Raw genomic sequence first — 22,358 nt, 5'->3', positions numbered from 1 at the left:
TCACAGACACTCCAAAACACGCCATCGGATGTGGCCATGCCCACCAGAAGGACAAGATAGAGCCCCACCCACCAGAACAGAGGCACCAGTCCCCTCCACCAGGAAACCTACACAAGCCACTGAACCAACCTCAAGAACTGGGGACAGACACCAAAACTAATGGGAACTACAAACCTGCAGCCTGTGAAAAAAGAGACCCCAAACACAGTAAGTTAAGCAAAATGAAAATACAGAGAAATATGCAGCAGATGAAGGAGCAATGTAAAAACCCACCAGACCAAACACATGAAGAGGAAATAAGCAGTCTACCTGAAAAAGAATTCAGAGTGATGATAGTAAAGGTGATCCAAAATCTTGGAAACAGAATGGAGAAAGTACAAGAAACATTTAACAAGGACCTAGAAGAACTACAGAGCAAACAAACAATGATGAACAACACAATACATGAAATAAAAAATTCTCTAGAAGGAATAAGTAGCAGAATAACTGAGGCCGAAGAATGGATAAGTGACCTGGAAGATAATATAGTGGAAATACCTACCACAGAGCAGAATAAAGAAAAAAGAATGAAAAGAGTTGAAGACAGTCTCAGAGATATCTGGGACAACATTAAATGCATCAACATTCGAATTATAGGGGAACCAGAAGAAGAAGAGAAAAGAAAGGGTCTGAGAAAATATCTGAAGAGACTATAGTGGGAAACTTCCTTAATATGGGAAAGGAAATAGTCAAGTCCAGGAAGTGCAGACAATCCCATACAGGATAAATCCAAGGAGAAACACACTATGACACATATTAATCAAACTATCAAAAATTAAATACAAAGAAAAAATATTAAAAGCAGCAAGGGAAAAACAACAAATAACATACAAGGGAATCCCCATAAGGTTAACAGCTGATCTTTCAGCAGAAACTCTGCAAGCCAGAAGGGAGTGGCAGCACATATTTAAAGTGGTGAAAGGGAAGAACCTATAACCAAGATTATTCTACCCAGCAAGGATCTCATTCAGATTCAACAGAGAAATTAAAACCTTTACAGACAAGGAAAAGTTAAGAGAATTCAGTACCACAAAACCAGCTTTACAACAAATGCTAAATGTACTTCTCTAGGCAGGAAAGACAAGAGAAGGAAAAGACCTACTAAAACAAACCCAAAACAATTAAGAAAATGGGAATAGGAACATACATACTGATAATTACCTTAAATGTAAATGGATTAAATGCTCTAAACAAAAGACACAGACTGGCTGAATGGATACAAAAACAAGACCCGTATATATGCTGTCTACAAGAGACCCATTTCAGACTTAGGGACACATACAAACTGAAAGTGAGGGAATGGAAAAAGATATTCCATGCAAATGGAAATCAAAAGAAAGCTAGAGAAGCAATTCTCATATCAGACAAATTAGACTTTAAAACAAAGACTATTACAAGAGACAAGGAAGGACACTACATAATGATCAAGGGATCAGTCCAAGAAGAAGTTATAACAACTGTAAATATTTATGCATACCACATAGGAGCACCACAATACATACGGCAAATGCTAACACGCATAAAAGGGGAAATCAACAGTAACACAATCAGAGTAGGGGACCTCAACAACCCACTTTCACCAATGGACAGATCATCCATAATGAATATAAAAAAGGAAACACAAGCTTTAAATGATACATTAAACAAGATGGACTTAATTGATATTTATAGGACACTCCATCCAAAAACAACAGAAAACACTTCTTCTCAAGTGTTCATAGAATATTCTCCAGGATAGATCATATCTTGAGTCACAAATCAAGCCTTGGTAAATTTATGAAAATTGAAATTGTTTCAAGTATCTTTTCCAACCACAATGCTATGAGACCAGATATCAATTACAGGGAAAAAACTTAAGAAAAAAGCACACGGAGGCTAAACTATATGCTACTAAATAACCAAGAGATCACTGAAGAAATCAAAGAGGAAAACAAAAATACTTAGAAACAAATGAGGATGAAAACACGACGACCCAAAACCTATGGGATGCAACAAAAGCAGTTCTAACAGGGAAGTTTATAGCAATACAATCCTACCTCAAGAAAAAAGAAAAATCTCAAATAAACAATCTAACCTTACACCTAAAGGAACTAGAGAACGAAGAACAAACAAAACCCAAAGTTAGCAGAAAGAAAAACATCATAAAGATCAGAGCAGAGACAAATGAAACAGAAACAAACAATAGCAAAGATGAATAAAACTAAAAGCTGGTTCTTTGAGAAGATAAACAAAATTGATAAACCATTGGCCAGACTCATCAAGAAGAAGGGGGAGAAGACTCAAACCAACAGAATTAGAAATGAAAAAGAAGTAACAATTGACACTGCAGAAGTACAAAGGATCATGAGAGATTACTACAAGCAACTCTATGCCAATAAAATGGACAACCTGGAAGAAGTGGACAAATTCTTAGAAAAGCACAACCTTCCGAATGAACCAGGAAGAAACAGAAAATATGAACTGACCAAGCACTGTAGTTGAAACTGTGATTAAAAATCTTCCAACAAACAAAAACCTGGGACCCGACGGCTTCACAGGTGAATTCTATCAAACATTTAGAGAAGAGCTAATACCTATCCTTCTCAACCTCCTCCAGAGTATAGTAGAGGGAGGAACACTCCCAATCTCAATCTGTGAAGCCACCATCACACTGATACCAAAACCAGACAAAGATGTCACAAAAAAAGAAAACTACAGGCGAATATCACTGATGAACATAGACGCAAACATCCTGAACAAAATACTAGTAAACAGAATCCAACAGCACATTAAAAGGATCATACACCATAAGCAAGCGGGATTTACCCCAGGAATGCAAGAATTCTTCAATATATGCAAATCAATAAATGTGATACACCATATTAACTAACTGAAGAATAAAAACCATATGATAATCTCAGTTGATGCAGAAAAAGCTTTCAACAAAATTCAACACCCATTTATGATAAAAACTCTCCAGAAAGTGGGCATAGAGGGAACCTACCTAAACATAATAAAGGCCATATATGACAAACCCACAGCCAACATCGTTTTCAGCGGTGAAAAACTGAAAGCATTTCCTCTAATATCAGGAACAAGACAAGGTTGCCCACTCTCACCACTATTATTCAACATAGTTTTGGAAGTTTTAGTCACAGCAATCAGAGAAGAAAAAGAAATAAAAGGAATCCAAATTGGAAAAGAAGTAAAACTGTCACTGTTTGCAGATGACATGATACTATACATAGAGAATCCTAAAGATGATACCAGAAAAGTACAGAGCTAATTAATGAATTTGGTAAAGTAGCAGGATACAAAATTAATGCACAGAAATCTCTAGCATTCCTATATGCTAACAATGAAAAATCTGAAAGAGAAATTAAGGAAACACTCCAATTTACCATTGCAACAAAAACAAAATACCTAGGAATAAACCTACCTCAGGAGACAAAAGACCTGTATGCAGAAAACTATAAGACACTGAAAGAAATTAAAGATGATACTAACAAATGAAGAGATATATCATGTTCTTGGGTTGGACAAATCAATATTGTGAAAATGACTCTACTACCCAGAGCAATCTACAGATTCAATGCAATCCCTATCAAACTACCAATGGCATTTTTCACAGAACTAGAACAAAAACTTTCACAGCTTGTATGGAAACACAAAAGACCCCAAATTGCCAAAGCAATCTTGAGAAAGAAAAACAGAGCTGGAGGAATCAGGCTCCCTGACTTCAGACTATACTACAAACCTACAGTACTCAAGACACTATGCTACTGCCAAAAAAACAGAAATATAGATCAATGGAACAGCATAGAAAGCCCAGAGATAAACCCACACACATATGGTCACCTTATTTTTGATACAAGAGGCAAGAATATACGATGCAGAAAAGACAGCCTTTTTAATAAGTGGTGCTGGGAAAACTGGACAGCTACATGTAAAAGAATGAAATTACAACACTCCCTGACACCATATACAAAAATAAACTCAAAATGGATTAAAGACCTAAATGTAAGGCCAGACACTATAAAACTCTTAGAGGAAAACACAGGCAGAACACTCTATGACATAAATCACAGAAAGATCCTTTTTGACCCACCTCGTAGGGAAATGGAGACAAAAATAAAAATAAACAAAAATAAACAAATGGGACCTAATGAAACTTAAAAGCTTTTGCACAGCAAAAGAAAACATAAATAAGACAAAAAGACAACCCTCAGAATGGGAGAAAATATTTACAAATGAAGCAACTAACAAAGGATAAATCTCCAAAATATATAAACAGCTCATGCAGCTCAATATCAAAAAAACAAAAAACCCAATCCAAAAATGGGCAGAAGACATAGACATTTCTGCAAAGAAGATACATGGAATGCCAAAAAACACATGAAAGGATGCTAGACATCACTAATCATTAGAGAAATGCAAATCAAAACTACAATGTGGTATTACCTCACACTGATCAGAATGGCCATCATCAAAAATACAAACAAGAAATGCTGGAGAGGGTGTGGAGAAAAGGGAACCCTCTTGCACTGCTGGTGGGAATGTAAATTGATACAGCCACTATGGAGAACAGTATGGAGGTTCCTCAAAAACCTAAAAATAGAACTACCATATGACCCAGGAATCCCACTACTGGGCATATACTTGAGAAAACCATAATTCAAAAAGAGTCATGTAGCAAAATGTTCATTGCAGCTCTATTTACGATAGCCCGGAGATGGAAACAACCTAAATGTCCATCATCAGATGAATGGATAAAGAAGATGTGGCACATATATACAATGGAATATTACTCAGCCATAAAAAGAAATGCAATTGAGCTATTTGTAATGAGGTGGATGGACGTGGAGTCTGTCATACAGAGTGAAGTAAGTCAGAAAGAGAGAGACAGGTACTGTATGCTAACAAATATATATGGAATTTAAGAAAAAAATGTCATGAAGAACCTAGGGGTAAGACAGGAATAAAGACACAGACCTACTAGAGAATGGACTTGAGGATATGGGGAGGGGGAAAGGTAAGCTGTGATGAGGCGAGAGAGTGGCATAGACATATATACACTACCAAGTGTAAGATAGATAGCTAGTGGGAGGCAGCCGCATAGCACAGGGAGATCAGCTCGGTGCTTTGTGACCACCTGGAGGGATGGGATAGGGAGGGTGGGAGGGAGGGAGATGCAGGAAGGAGGAGATATGGGAACATATGTATATGTATAACTGATTCACTTTGTTATAAAGCAGAAACTAACACACCATTGTAAAGCAAGTATACTCCAATAAAGATGTAAAAAAAAAAAAAAAAAGAGTCATGTACCACAATGTTCATTGCAGCTCTATTTACAATAACCAGGACATGGAAGCAACCTAAGTGTCCATCGACAGATGAATGGATAAAGAAGATGTGGCACATATATACAATGGAATATTACTCAGCCATAAAAAGAAATGAAATTGAGTTATTTGTAGTGAGGTGGATGGACATAGAGTCTGTCACACAGAGTGAAGTAAGTCAGAAACAGAAAAACAAATACCGCATGCTAACACATATATATGGAATCTAAAAAAAAATGGTCTGAAGAACCTAGGGGCAGGACAGGAATAAAGATGCAGATGTAGAGAATGGACTTGAGGACACGGGGTGGGCGAAGGGTAAGCTGGGATGAAGTGAGAGAGTAGCATTGAAATATATACACTACCAAATATAAAACAGATAGCTAGTGGGAAGCATCTGCATAGCACAGGGAGATCAGCTCTGTGCTTTGTGACCACCTAGAGGGGTGGGATCGGGAGGGTGGGAGGAAGACGCAAGAGGGAGGCGATATGGGGATATATGTATATGTATAGCTGATTCACTTTGTTATAAAGCAGAAACTAACACAACATTGTAAAGCAATTATACTCCAATAAAGAGGTAAATAAATAAATAAATTAGAAAACGAGAAAATAACGTATCCTATCACCGTAGTTCTGTGTTAAGACACGTGACCCTAGATCCATTTCTTTAACCAGAAAACACTAAGAAAGATAATAATGATAAGTATATATTAATTATTAATGATTAATTTATGAATTGAGAGCAAGATCTAGAGGACCCTGATCAAGGAGCAGGCAAGTTTTGATATGGCTTTAGAGAGGAAAGGCTTGGATGTGAAAAAACCTAGGAAGCCAATTTAAAGGGTTAGAGTGGTCAGTCTTGGGCATTGAGGGCTATAGCTTGAAATGATCAAAAGGCGTGAACTGTCAAATCAGATTCAAAGGATCAGAGATGTTATCTAGAATTAAGCTGTACAAATAATTTCAAGGAGACAGGAAATCATGAGAAAAGGGAAGGATGGAGAAGTCTGGGATAGCCAATGCCACTCCCCAGGTTGTTTAATGCTGCATTAGTGCCTGCTGTGGTGCAGATTTAATACATGAGTTTTATGTGTTGTATGCAGAAGCATTACTTTAATAAAAGAGAGGTGTTTCTGTCATGAAATATCTCCATTTTGTACACAGTTGTTAACATAGCTTATGTGATATTTTCCAGTTAGCCAGGACCCTTAAATTCACACAGGTTTAATACAAGCAGTCCTAGACAGATTAGATACATATACTATAAATACTCCATGTATAAAAATACTCTTGCTAGAAAATACCATTGCTGTGTTTGCCATTTCTATCTTTTAGATTTTTACAAGGGGTTTTGGTATATTTTTCTTTCCAGGAGCATCCCATAGCAAATGGAGAAAATGACTTGCAGGTCTGTGTCTAGCATTTTCCTTTCCAATCCACATTCTGACATTAGTCAATACCTCCTTGACACTTATTTCTTGAGTTTCTTTTCATTATTTGTCTTACTATATATATATATATATTTTTTTTTTTTTTTTTTTTTTTTTTTTTTTTGCGGTACGCGGGCCTCTCACTGCTGTGGCCTCTCCCGTTGCGGAGCACAGGCTCCGGACGCACAGGCTCAGTGGCCATGGCTCACGGGACCAGCCGCTCCGCGGCATGTGGGATCTTCCCGGACCGGGGCAGAAACCCGTGTCCCCTGCATGGGCAGGCAGACTCTCAACCACTGCGCCACCAGGGAAGCCCTGTCTTACAATATTTTATACAGAAGAATAAGTCCAACAACATCCTGACAACTACCAAAATTGAGCCTACCCAATGGACTCAATTATGGCCACATCCCTTCATGTATATTTTGACATTCTCTTACAAGTTTGGTTACTCTTTTCTCTTTCTCATCTATAGTTATTTGAATCATTTATATGTTTTGATGGAGTGTATGCAATTATTTCTAAAGTAAGGCCAAATTCACTCATATTTCTGGCCAATTAGTTTCCATGCATATATTATTTGTGAGCTTCAAATCAACCTCCCAAAATATTTTCTAATTATTGTATAATTTCGTTGATTAACAAGCCACGTGTTACACTACACAGCTTTGGCAGAAAGATTAAAGTAACACTTAACACACCATGAAATTAGTCAAAATTATGGTGTCATTCTGCATTCCTTCCAACACAAATGAAATTTTCACGTGTACCACATATTCCCAATGACTGGAACGGTGACTTAGAAGGTATTGTTTGGGACATTCTAGATTCCACTGGTGTTTGATATAACCATATCTTGGACACTAACAGACAGGGTTACAGACACAGGTTAGGTCCCCGTGTGTCATTTTCTAATGCCACTCCTCTACCTCCCATAGGTACAGCACAGTGGGTTCATCATCTGTGCATCCAAATCGGTTACAAAGGGAAGATATTTATTTTCTAGCCATGACACTTGGGTCATTAGACGACAGTGATAAAACCTTCACTGTCCAGCGGCATAATTTAGGCTTAGCATATTGTTCCCCTAAGTGTATCCACCCAACCTAGCCTTTGGAACACTCTTGGCCACCGGCCTTTAAAAACTTCATATGCAGGAGTGACTAGAATATCCAATAGTCCTTCCTTGGGAAGGATACACACCCTCTCCTAGTGTTGTTGATGATTAGAGTGCTCCAGTTGAATATCTGTTCAATTCATTCATTTATGTATAGCTTTACTAGCTTCTCTGTGGTGATTTTTGAAAGAGAGCTCCCTCTAGTGTCACTGTTTGGGTTAACAAGTCTCTCTTATTACCATGATGATCATCCAGAAACATTTCAAACCGACTCAATACCCAAAGCCGTCTCCAAAGAACATCTGGCGTGACAAGGTCATTTCTTATCAAGCTACCACATATGTTGCTGCCATTTAACATGTATGGGACTTACGCAGTTTGGAAATATAGGCTACAATGAAAAACACTGTGTGCCACATGAGGCTGTCAATTGGATATATTCTACCCTCAAACACAACTCCATCTGAGAGCACCATAATGCTTCCCATAACCATCCTTTGTGTACCTCCAAAAGAGACTGACTGGTAACATTGGATCACTGGGTTCCATTTCAGCTTTCTTTAAATGTGCTCCATGCACATTCACATTTGATATATTCAAAGGGACAAATCAAGCTCTAAAATACTTGGCAGAAGGCACAATCTGCTTTCCATCATATCCAGGCAGCTGCTGCAGCAATGCATCATCATGACTTAGGCCCACACAGAATGCTGATGCTCTGCTGTTTGGCATCTCCATCCAGTAGGATTCAGCAATAGCATTTCTCTCAGGTCAACTGAGAAATAACCAGAATGGTAAATACAGCCTGTAAACAATGACCTGAAAGAGAGCCGTAGTTAGCTGCAGTAAGTTCATTCATGAGAGCATGCTGCATCACTTCTTTTCTCAAATTATTCAAGTAGAGTCCAATTCCCCTTCTTCAGAAAAGAGAGATCAAGAAGTTTCTCCCAGCATCCACCATTTGTCAGCCTTAGACCTGAGAGGGAGAGCTTAGAGTATTATTCTCTTGCTCTTATTGCATTCTTCCCTGGGATATGTCCCACCTCTGTTTGCTATGACATTCCCGTTTCCATTTATTACCTCTTTACACCCCCATCATTTCCCCTGTGGTTGGGTTTTCCAGCTCAGATACACTGTTCAACCATAGCACTGGCAATAACAGAATCCTTCCTAACGCTTCTTCTTGCTTCACTCCCTGGAATAAGTTGTAAATCCATAAAAGCTCCCCCATTCAACAGTAGCTAGAATTAGTGATACGCCTCCAATCATTAATTTTAGGAATCCATGACAATAATGAGAGACCGTGCTACAGGCCTGCTGCTAACACTTGCCTTTTCATAGCTTAAGGGAAACAGGATGGGATGAAGGGATAAGGAGTCAAATAAGAATATTCCAATAAGAAGAGGAAGAAGTGCCGAATTTTAGCCTAATTCAGCTTTGCTCTGGATCAAACTTTATTAAAATAATGGCTCAATTTTCATTATAATTTCATTCAAAGTTTATGAAGGTTCTTTTCTCAAATTTCATTGATTATGAAATAAACATGTAGTTAAGTTCGGATAAAACATTAAACTCTAGTAATTCTCTCTCCTGACATTCTATAGCACACATGCACATTCTATGAGATCTTTGGAGGAACTTCCCTGTATGCAGAAGCTCCACAGTAGATGATGGACAACGGGAGTAAAACTATGATTCTGGGCACTGACACACTGCAGTCCTTGCCTAGTCTTTGCACTCAAGTGCTGGGAACCTCTGGGCAAATCATTGCGGTCTCCATGTTTGTTCCTCCAGCTGGGAATAAGGTTGGGCTAGGATTTTTCCTGTATTATTTGTAATATTTTAGGAAGATAGCCACCCTTGATATCTTCCTGTTGCCTACAATCAAGGCCCAATTCTTTAGCAAGGCACACAAGGTACTTCACGATCTGCCCCCAAATAATGCTCCATTTTGACTCTAGCAAACTTTTTCTATAAAGGGCAAGAGGGTAAGTATTTCCACCTTTGCAGGCCATTTAGTCTCTGTCACAACAATTTAATATGCCATTTTAGTGCAAAAACAGCCACAGGCAATAGATGAATGAATGAGCATGGTTGCATTCCAATCAAACTTTACTTGCGGACACTGAAATGTGAATTTCATCTAATTTTCACATGCCACAAAATATTATTCTTCTTTTAATTTTTTCTCAACCATTTGTACAGCTTATGGGCTATAAAAAAGAAAAGGCAGTGTGCTGGATTTGGCCTGTGAGCTATAGTCTGCCAGCCCCTAATGTACACTGCTTACACCACACTGAATATCTCACCACTTCCCAAACAATTAAAGTATTTCCAAGGTTCAGTGACACTGCACACAATGATCCCTTTGCCTAGTACATCTTTACTTCCACACCCTTGCTCTCTCCTGGAGAATTGCTACAGGCCCATCAAATCTTGCTCACATATTGTACCCTTCCCCAAATCTTTTCCAACAATCTTCCCATCCTGATAAATGGCAGCTTCAACCACTTACTGACTTAAGCCACTCAACTCATGCTTGACTCTTTCTCTCACATCTCACATCCAATCCATGAGCGAATCTTTCCAGTACTCTCTTCAAAATACATCCCCAAACCTTCTCTTTATGACAGTCTGTGACATTGCTCTCTCTTACCTGCTCTATCTGAACCCCTCTCCCAGAGAAGGGAGAAGAGAACACAGAAGCCAGAGTAGTTTTCAACATAGAAGTCAGAGGGATTCTATTAAAATGTAAGTCAGGTTATATTATTCTTCTGCTCAAAACCCTCCAATGACCTCCTATTTCACTCAAAGTAAAAACAATGCTCCCTCAAAGCCTAAAATCTCTACATAAAAATCCCCATTTATTATAAAAATCTCCACTCATCCCACTCCTGCCACAGGGTTGCCCGGCTATTCCTGGAACACGCTGACAAGTTCCCACCTCAGGACATTCTCACTTGCTGTTCTTCACGCCCGAAATGCTCTTCCCACAGATATTTGCAAGGATCACTCATCTGCTTCAGGTTTTTGCTGAAATGGCAAATTCTCAGAGGCCATTTCTAAACACACTTTAAAATTTCAAACTCTACCACCCCAAAACCTTCATATCCTGTTTCCTGGTTCATTTTCTCCATCACACTGATATTATTTGACATACGATGTGTTATGCTTTTTGGTTTATCATCTATCTCTCCCCACCAGAATTCATGCTGCAAGAGGTCGGGAAATTGAGACTGTTTGTTCACTGAAGAAATTCTAGTGCCTCAAACAGTGCCTAGAACTTGGTAAATTTGTTGATTATATACTTTGTGCCATATTCTACTACTAAACCTTCAATGCCAAATTTTTATTTAACATCTCCATGCTCTGAGTCCCTTCAAAATTTATCATTATAAGACACCCATTAAAATCAAGGAAAAATATACTGAAATTTGGCATGGCCATATCAAAAACTTACATTGGACTCTACTTCAGTACAGACTTTGCCATGAATACTAGTATTAAATTTTTAGGGCCTTCTAAGGAGGTGTTCAGATATCAGAGGCATTAAAAAATACTTGCTTTTACATATTTAAGCCAAAATTAAAGTGTAAGATGCATTTCAATAACTGTAAAGGGATGAAAGTATTCATTTGGGTTACAAATTATTACTTTCTTTGGCATACTTTCTCTGCTATAATCTAAAATCTCAACTCAGATTTCTACTGTATTCAAATCAGTCTTAAAAAATAGGTACCCATACAAGTCCTTAATCAAACTACCCCCTCATTTAGTATCTCTTGAGTGTGCTTTGTTAAAGCTCAGTTAGCAAGAAAGCCACTTTACTACCAGCAGGGCATATATAGCCATTGACCCCGAAAAAAGAGCTGTGTTCAACCTGGACTGAACCAGCAGTAATCAAGCAAGTTAGCGCTTTTATGTAGCAAAGTTTTTGCCACGTATGTAAAACTCATGTTAAGTTGTTTGGTTTCATTAGCTGTACACTTCTTGTGATGGCAGACCTCAGTAACTGAATAACATTTCAATTACATGACATTTAACTTATCTCCAACATTTCCTATCCAATCCATCTGACCCCAGATTTAAAAAAATAAAGATAAAATAGCACCATAAGAAAGCAATTCAGAGGCAAAAATTCACCAAGTGTCAATATTTAGTTACTAAATTTATACCTAATCATATATTTTATATATAAGTAACAGAAATTAAATGTTTAGTAAAGATGAGAAGATATAAAATTAATAAGAAATCTTAAATCAAAATTGCCACGTAAGATTTAATTTGTACATATATCTATTCCAGAATTGTTGCTGGTATAGAGCAATTTGAATTGCTTTAAACAGTACAAACCCTCTTTTTTTAGGATAGGACCAAGGCCAGAATTTTAAAAATATGGTTACCAAAGTCATCAAGATATCTCATCATTACTGCCTGCAAATTCCTAAAATGCAGCTTTTTAATACTTGATTAATAAATTATAATTAGGAAATACTAAGTACCATATGTTTGCATTTTGATGAGAAAATTGGAAAGGAGGACATCAAAATAATGATTTCTCCTGTTCTTCAGAAGTTCTATAGATCTTAGTGTTTACATCTTGATTACAAAGCCTCTTCACAATTCACAAGATGTCCCTCAGCTCTGCCTCCCATTTAAATCTGATTAATCCAGATGAACTTGTTCTAACAGTGGGTGGTTTACTGTGATTTATTTTTGGAAATAACTAATGAAAAAGAAAATTTTAAGTTCAAAATACTTGTGTCCTAGGAAAGTAAAACATAACTTTTAGGGAGGCTAAATATCTGAGAATTATACTCAAAGGTGGTATATTTACAGCTTTCTACACTGAGTTGAAAATTTTTTGAATATCTGTCTCTCACAAAGCAGCTTCCCACTAGCTATCTATTTTACACATGGTAGTGTATATATGTCAATGCTACTCTCTCAATTCGCCCCACCCTCCCTTCCCCAGCCTGTGTCCACAAGTCCATTAACTATGTCTGTGTCTGTATTCTTGCCCTGCCACTAGGTTCATCAGTACCATTTTTCTAGATTCCATATATATGCGTTAATATATGGTATTTGTTTTTCTCTTCACTCTGTATGACAAACTCTAGGTCCATCCACATCACTACAAATGATTCCGTTTCATTCCTTTTTATGGCTGAGTAATATTCCATTGTAGATATGTACCACATCTTCTGTATCCATTCTTCTGTTGATGGACCTTTAGGTTATTTCCATGTCTTGGCTATTGTAAATAGTGCTGCAATGAACACTTGGATACACGTATCTTTTTGCATTATGGTTTTCTCAGGGTATATGCCCAGTAGTGGGATTGCTGGGTCATACTGTAGTTCTATTTTTAGTTTTTTAAGATACCTCAATACTGTTCTCCATAGTGGCTGTATCAATTTACATTCCCACCAACAGGGCAGGAGGGTTCCCTTTTCTCCACACTCTCTCCAGCATTTATTGTTTGTAGATTTTTTGATGATGGCCATTCTGACCAGTGAGAGGTGGTATCTCATTGTGGTTTTGATTTGCATTTCTCTAATGATTAGCATGTCGAGCATCTTTTCATGAGTGCACCTAATTAATACCAAAACCTGAATACGTGTTCTAGGAAAAAAATAATTTTTCAAATTAACTTATTAGTACTATATATGTATACTTAATTATATTCTATATACATGTATTTTATATATATATGTATGTGTATATGTGTATATATATATATATACACACAGAAAAAGTCATATAACTGTAACAAAAAAATTTGTAGATTAATGTAATATATTCCCAACAGATGAAACTAATAAGTAAGCTGAAGCAAGAGAGAAAATGTCTTGTATTTGCTATCTTTTTTTAATATGATAAAATACATTTATTGGCATTGAGAAAACAAGATGGGCAAGAAGAAGTGGTAATTCTGAGGTCCTCCCTTTTGGAAGTGCTAAAGCATTTTGTAATTGATTCACATATCATCCCTGTAGAATAGGTATTACATACATTACAATTAGTTATGGAAGCAGAAATACCAAAAAATTAGTTACTTTGGCTTATTGAAGAAAAAAATCTCCCTAACTGTGGAAAGCAGATTATCCCCCAAATTAAGCCAGGATTATACATCCTTAAAAAATTTCATGAACACAGAAAGAAAATAAAACAGATGTGAATAGTCTTCTAGATCCTTCACCATTCATTTGTGATTTTACAGATTGTAAGAGAGTTTGAAGTAAGCCCAGTAGAGAAATAAGGCCTAAATTTTTTCTGTAAATGTATCACTGAAGCTATAAATGTTGAGATCTATTCATATTATAAAGTGAAACCTCTCCCAACTCATAATCCAAAAGAATGCCAACCCATATGAGTCTTCCTGTATTCCCTGTACCACAGAGACTAGTGTAGTGCTGGATCTGCCAGCAGCCATCCTTGGAGGATGCTCACGTAGGAGCATCACTGGGGAAAGATTCCTTCCACACACTTACAGCCAGTCACCTGTGTCTCACTTCTACCTGCCAGTAGTGCATGCCAACCTCAAACCCTTCAGAACTCAGGACAGGAAGGTGAAAAGTAAGCTTCCTGGCACTGTAAGGAACATTTGATTTTCTACAAGTGGCACTTTTTCTGTCTTCAGATATAAAATTGGGTTGGACAGTTTCAGGATCTAGTCTCAAATCTGTCTTAAATGTGCTTATCATTTTATGCAGGCCAAAAAATCATGGAGGGAGACAGCAACTCCCTTTCTTTAATTCCTATGAAAACACTGCTGGGGTTTGGGGGTTTCATACCTGTTGTAGATACTTTAAATACTTGTCAGTAACTCCAGTTTAGACTGCACACAGTTTTCTGTTATTTCACTTAATAGATTTCTTTTTGGATGGTAATATGGTAAGAAAGTACGGCTCTGTTTTCATTTTTCTTTAACATCCTTCTGTTCCATCAGCAAATCTTAAAAAAAAAAAAAAAAAAAAAAATGGCATCCTGCTTTCCCAATAACTGCCGACACTGTTCAAATTTAGAAGACAATTTCCCCTTCTATCCTCCACCTTTGTCCTCACTTCAAATGTTTTTTTCCCGTTTTTTTTGAGCTATAAGTAACATATAACATTTTGAAAGTTTAAGATGTATAACTTATTAATTTGTTACACATATATATTGCAAATAAGTACCACCATAGCATCAGTTAACACCTCCATCACATCCCATAATTATCATTTCTTTATGGTGTAAATATTTAAGGTCTATTCTCTTAGCAACTGTCAAGTATACAATACAGTATTAGTAACTATAATCACCACATTGTACATTAGATCCCCCGAATTTATGCATCTTAGGTTTGAGTCATTTGACCAACATCTCCCCATTGCCCCCACTCCCCCCAGCCCCTGGTAACCACCACTATACTCTCTGTTTCTATGAGTTTGGCTTTTTTTGATTCCACATATAAGTGATATAAGTGATATCATACAGTACTTGTCTTTCCTCTTGTTATTGATTTTTAGTTTGCTAAAATCAAAAACATAAAAGATGCTACATGATTTCAACCTTCTTAAATTCGCTAAGATTTGTTTGTGACCTGTCACATAATCTACCCTAGAGAATGTTCCATGTGCACTTAAGAAGAATGTGTATTCTACTGCTGGTAGATGGAATATTCTGTATAAGTCTGTTAGGTTTGCTCTAAATTATGGGTCAAGTCCAATGTTTCCTTGTTGATTTTCTGTCTGATTAACCTACCAGCTGTTGAAAGTGGTATGTTGAAGTTCCCTACTATTATTGTATTGTTGTTTATTTGTCCTTTCAGTGCTGTTAGTATTTGCTTCATATTGTTAGTGCTCCAATGTTGGATGCATATATATTAATGAATGTCATATCTTCTTGATGTATTAACCCCTTTATTTTTATATGATGATGTCTTTGACTCTTGTTATCATTTTTGGCTTAAAGTCTATTTTGTCTGACAAAGTATAGCTATCCCTGCTCTCTTTTGGTTTCCACTTGTATGGGATATCTTTTTCCATCTCTTCACCTTGAGCCTATGTGTGTCCTTAAAGCTGAAGTGAGCCTCTTGCAGGCAGCATATAGTTGGGTCTTGTTTTTTTATCCATCCATCCACTTTATGTCTTTTGATTGGAGAATTCAATCAATTTACATTTAGAGTAATTATTTATAGTTAAAAACTTACTATTTGCCATCTTATTCTTTTCTGGCCGTTATGTAATTTCCTTGTTCCCTTCTTCCTCACTTGCTGCCTTCCTTCTTGAATTGATGATTTTTCATAGTGGTATGCTTTGATTCTCTTCTCTTTATCTTTTGTGAATCTACTGTAGCTTTTTGCTTTGTGGCTTGTATAAGGCTTACATAAAACATCTTATAGATATAATACTCTATTTTATGCTGATGACCACACTTGGTATTCTTTGAATTCAGAATTTCTTGGATAAAACTCAAAAAAGTAAGAATGTATTGCAAAATAATTATGACCTAGAAAATTAAATTTCAGAATGGCTAGTAGATCAGTCAAAACATGTGAAATAGAATGGACACAAGGCAGGGAGTGCTGGAAGTTTTCAGTTTTTTTTTAATTTGGGAGGTGATTATATTTATGATCGATTAATAATATTCCATTGCCCTGTATATTTATGTTTTATATAGGTCTTTGTATGCATTTTACTTTTTACAATTAAAAGGGACTATTAGAAAGGAAAATATAAAATTGTAAAACTATCTATTACCACTAAAGAGTCCAGCAAGATGGCCAAAAAATAAGATCAATTTCCCTATGGGCCATTACTTTTCTGGTCAATAGCAACTGCAACTAGACAAGAGCAACTATATACTTAAGATACTTAGAAAAGCATCTAAGAGGAAATATTCAAGTTCTACATGAAGAAAACCATAAAAGTACTGAATAACATTTCTTTAAGATTCTAAATAAATGGAAAGGTGTACTACTGGATAGCAAGACACAATATAATAAACACATATATAAAATAAAACCTTAATTTAAATATCTTAAGACCTTTTTATTTGAATCCTAAAAATAAATAACTTATGATATATAAGTTATATACATAATATTTTCTTTTACTTATTCAACTTCTTATTATAAAATTTTTCAAATACAAAGAAAAGTAGATATATATAGGCACACTATAAAATAAATAGCCATAAGCTTAACACTTAGACATAACAATTAATATTTAACCATATTTGTTTATGTATTTATTTACTGTAATATATTTTAAAAATTAAGGACTTTATGACACTCTGGTCCAAAGTATTTTAGAATGCATTTCTAAACACTAGGAATATTTTTCTATACAACCACAATAAAAGTATAATATTAAACAAAATTAATAATAATTCTATTACTCAGTTCATATTCAAATATTCGTAATTATCCTAAAGATAATTTTCATTGCTAATAGGTTCAAACCAGGATCCCTGCAGTATCTGCATGTGGCATTTGGTTGTTGTATATTTTGTCTCTTTTAGTATACAGTAGGACTCATATTACTACACACATATACACATACAGACACACTTTTTCTTTTCTTGTCATTGACTTAAAGAACAAAACAGGAAAATTATATAAGTTGTCCTATGTTATGAACTATGTTTGAGATTTTTCTGACTGTTTTTTTCATGGTCTTGTTTAGCATTTTCTTTTTTTATGCCCACTATTTCCTGAAAAATAGAAGTTAGATGTAAAGTCTTGTTTAGACTCAGGTTTAATTTTTTTAGTAGAAATGTTTAATAGGTGACACTGGTTCTACTTTTAGCATCGTATTTAGAGATACAAAACATCTGGTTGTCCACTGCTAGTGTTGGTATAGTTGATCATTGGGTTTGCGTGGGGAGAGCCTGATTACTCCACTGCCAAGTTAGATTCTTTCCTTTTGCAACCGTAAAGAAATCTTTAGGCTTGTAATTTGTCACCATGAAATTTTGAGTTTCCCAGCACCGCACTTAATGGTTTAGCATGCACTAATAATCTTTGCCTGAATCAATTATTCCAATATGGATTTTTAAAAAAGATTTTTCTGGGCTTCCCTGGTGGCGCAGTGGTTGAGAGTCTGCCTGCCGATGAAGGGGACACGGGTTCGTGTCCCGGTCCGGGAAGATCCCACATGCCTCGGAGCAGCTGGGCCCGTGAGCCATGGCCGCTGAGCCTGCGCGTCCGGAGCCTGTGCTCCGCAACGGGAGAAGCCACAACAGTGAGAGGCCCGCGTACCGGAAAAAAAAAAAAAAAAAAAAAAAGATTTTTCTAACTGTACTATTTATTCCACATTGATTAGTTGCCATTCTTAAAAAAAAAAAAATCTGTTCTTAACTGAGACACTTTGGCTTCTCTGAAATTCATTTCCAGCTAGAATAAATGGAAGAATAAATGTTTAATCCTTTCTTTTTAATTACCAATGTATATGTTAAAAAGTTAGTATAATGGTCATCTCTGCTGATAAGAAATAGGCTTATTTTGTTTTCTTTATGATATCATTATGGACTGTATCCATGCGTTTCAAATCAATCATAGCCATTTTTCTTTCAATGATAAAATTGTCCACCTTCAGCCAAGGAGCCCTTGGCTTCTATGCTGTTTTGATAAGACTCCATGAGTCCTTGAAAGCCTCTTTGCTTTTTTTTTTTTTTTTTTTTTTGCGGTACGCGGGCCTCTCATTGTTGTGGCCTCTCCCGCTGCGGAGCACAGGCTCCGGATGCACAGGCTCAGCGGCCATGGCTCACGGGCCTAGCCGCTCCGCGGCATGTGGGATCTTCCCGGACCGGGGCACAAACCCACGTCCCCTGCATTGGCAGGTGGACTCTCAACCACTGCGCCACCAGGGAAACCCCCTCTTTGCTTTTTGGTACAACAAGATCTCCTTGGCTCACTTTTCTTTTCTTTTTTTTTTATAATTTGTTTATTCATTTATTTTATTTTTGGCTGCGTTGGGTCTTCGTTGCTGCGCATGGGCTTTCTCTAGTTGTAGCGAGTGGGGGTTACTCTTCTTTGCGGTGCACAGGCTTCTCATTGCGGTGGCTTCTCTCGTTGAGGAGCACAGGCTCTAGGCACGCAGGCTCAGTAGTTGTGGCTCACAGGCTCTAGAGCACAGGCTCAGTAGTTGTGGCACACGGGTTTAGTCGATCGGCGGCATGTGGGATCTTCCCCGACCAGGGATTGAACCCGTGTCCCCTTCATTGCAGGCAGATTCTTAACCACTGCACCACCAGGGAAGTCCCTTGCCTCACTTTTTTACATTACCTATTTCATACTTAGAAACTGCCATAGCCTTTAAGGAACCTTGTTATCTGTGGTGAATTATATTTAGAGACCCATATCAGAGTACTAAAAAGGTTCACGGCTAGGGGTAGTTTATTCTCCCTTTCCTGAACAGAGCTAGAAAATATAATTTTTAATTAATAAAAAATCATGAGTTCATATGGTTATTTCCAATACACATTGAACATTAAATTTTTATTCAGATTATTTTATTTTATACTGATTTCTTTTTGCCTACATAAAAAGTTAAGTAATACTGCTATTAAAATTAAAACAACTAAGTAAAAGTAATACACTGAACGAAAAAATCATAGTTTCTAAATCCTTAGAATATGTCACTACAAGGTATAGTTATAAGATCAAATGGTATCAGCCCAGAATTATTAAATACAGGTCAATGAAAGAAAATTAAGATTTAAGGAAGAAAAAAAGGCATTTCAAACCAGGGGTGTTTTAGTCCATTCACGGTGCTATAATAGAATACCATCGATTATGTAGCTTTTAAGCAACAGAAATTTATTTCTCATAGTTCTGGAGGTTAGAAGTTCAAGACCTAGGTGTGGGCAGATTCAGTGTCTGGTGACGGTCTGCTTCCTGGGTCATAGACAGTGGTCTTCTCACTATAACCTCACATGGGAAGGGGGCAAGGGAGCTCTCTTGGGCCTATTTTTACAGGGACTCTTCCCTCATGACCTAATCACCTACTATAACCTTGTTGGTTAGGATGTCAACATATGAATTTTGCAGGGGACACAAACATTCAGTCTATAACAAGCACTGAATATGAGAACATCCAATAAATGGTATACATAGGGTCAGCCACGCTCAGAAAAAATCTGTTACTCTGTCAAACATACACAAAAATAAATTTCACCTGGATTCAAAAGCTAAAGTATAATACAATATATTAAAAACACTTTCAATCTTAAAGAAAGGAATGCTTTCCTAAACAAGATGTAAAACCCAGATTCAAAAAAGGAAAAGATTAAAGACTACTCGAAACTAAGGTATAAGATACAGGATACTGTGAGAAAATATTTTCAAACACATTATATCATTATATGATAAGGAAGAAGAATTCCTATAAATTAATTTTTAAAGACAAAACTTGAATTTAAAATGGAAAGATGTGGACATGTAACTTACTAAAAAATAAATAAATAAATATCTGAAAAGATGGTCAGCTGCACTAATACTGAAGAAAAAACAAGCTAAAATAAAAGCAAGATACCATTTTTGGCAAAGATATTGACAAAAATTAAAATGATTCAATGTTAGCAAGGGTGCAGGAAGTAAAAATTCTAAAAAAATTATGGTGGAACTGTAAATTGGAACATCTTTTTTGAAGGGCAGTATGTTAATCAAAATGTTGAATCTTGGGACTTCCCTGGTGGCGCAGTGGTTAAGATTCCACTTGCCAATTCAGGGGACATAGGTTTGATCCCTGCTCCAGGAAGACTGAACATGCCACAGAGCAACTAAGCTCATGAGCCACAACTACTGAGCCTACACTCTAGAGCCCACGAGCCATAACTACTGAGCGCATGAGCCGCAACTACTGAAGCCCACTTGCCTAGATCTCCTGCTCCACAACAAAAGAAGCCACCACAATGAGAAGCCCACACACCACAACAAAGAGTAGCCCCCGCTCACCACAACTAGAGAAAGCCTGCACACAGCAATGAAGACCCAATGCAGCCAAAAAAATTAAATTAAAATAAAAATTTTTAAAAATGTTGAATTTTATGGCACAGTAGTTTCATTTCTAGTCATCTAACCATTAGAAACACACAGAGGCAAAATGATACATGTACAGGAATAGTCATTAAAGCATTACTTATTATAATGAAAACTTCTGAACAACTTCATTGTCCATTGATAGGTAAATGGTCAAAAATGTGTTGTACATTTATAATAAAAAGAAGATATATGTATACTGATTTAATGAGATATTTATACCATAGACTATGTATAGTATGAGCCAATTTATTTTTTAAGACACATATGCAAATATTGCACATACTCTATGGATATATATATATGAGGACTCAGTTTCTGTCATATGTAGATATGAATAGATAGCACCTCTGTGTAGTGTATGTGACAAGAAGAGAAATAACTAGTAGCTAGCAAAAGGATTTGTTTTACAGAGAAAGCAATTATTCTTGGAACAATAACCTGATAAGCACTTGAAATAAATAGCAAAACCCAGAGAATGGATGTTGGTTTATAACAAGGTTTCAAAGAATGGGGCAATATCCCTGTGCATGACCCAGGAGAGCAATATTCCAGAGGAGGCAGGAGGTGGCAGAACAGATGAGAGAGAGTGAGGAATGAGAAGAAAGAATCCAAGAAAGATGAGAGACAGAGGAGGGTGAAGTGATTAAGAAATACTTTAGAGAAGAGAGAATCTCTAAAATGAGATTCTGAGATGTTCGTAGCATTGCTCAAAGGGATCCTTACAGGTGATGTACATCATCCAGAGAAATCTGACATAGCATAAATGTTCTATGTGGGCAAGCTATTGTAAAAAAGAAGAAAGAAAAACAGTAAACGGGGCTTATGTAACCTCTGGGAAATACAACATAAAATAGTCATGTGTAAAGAAGATCCCTGAAAATAAAGTGACAATAAGAAGAGTAAGACAAAAAGAAGCCCCCGGGCATCCAGAGAAATCTTATTGAAAGCGGTGGAAACATTGCATGGGGTAAAGTTTTAGATCCTTTGTCCAGCTCTCAATGGTCCAGGAGAACACAGGCAACATATGATTGTATGTGCTTTTGGATTGCTTGATTTTTTTAAACTATGAAAATGTATTACTAGTGTATGAAGAGAAGGGAGGGAGGGAAGGAGGAGGGGAGGAGGGAGGGAGGAGGAGGAAAAAAAGGAAAAGAATACATGGATAGCTGGCATCCAGTAATGAACTAGAACTAGGAGCAAAGCTAGCTAAATAATGTCCAATTATCATTCACCTTCCCTCTACTAGCTCCTCCTTCAATGTCCCCATTTCAGTTAATGATACCGTTGCTTAACCAATCACTTCACCTTAAACTTTGCAATCATTTTTCATTCTCCAACCCTACATTCTTCTTCACTTCAATTAGTTGCAATGAACTGATGTATCAATCAACCTTGATTGAAAATTAAAATCCTCT

The 22,358-nt window shown here is 36.7% G+C and overlaps 1 long non-coding RNA gene across 3 annotated transcripts in view; it reads right to left on the bottom strand.

The window, feature by feature from the left end:
• Positions 1-22,358, bottom strand: part of LOC307191396 — a 646,337-nt gene that overhangs the window by 367,116 nt on the left and 256,863 nt on the right. For all 3 annotated transcript variants that reach the window (XR_013829746.1, XR_013829747.1, XR_013829748.1), the window contains exon 3: positions 14,711-14,870. This is a non-coding gene — a long non-coding RNA (uncharacterized lncRNA). The remainder of the gene's footprint in view (positions 1-14,710; positions 14,871-22,358) is intronic.

The sequence above is a fragment of the Stenella coeruleoalba genome, assembly GCF_951394435.1.
Source record: "Stenella coeruleoalba genome assembly, chromosome: 9".
NCBI classification, from domain to species: domain Eukaryota; kingdom Metazoa; phylum Chordata; class Mammalia; order Artiodactyla; family Delphinidae; genus Stenella; species Stenella coeruleoalba.
Note: the sequence above shows the minus strand (reverse complement) of the source record. Positions and strands in the feature narration are given on the sequence as shown.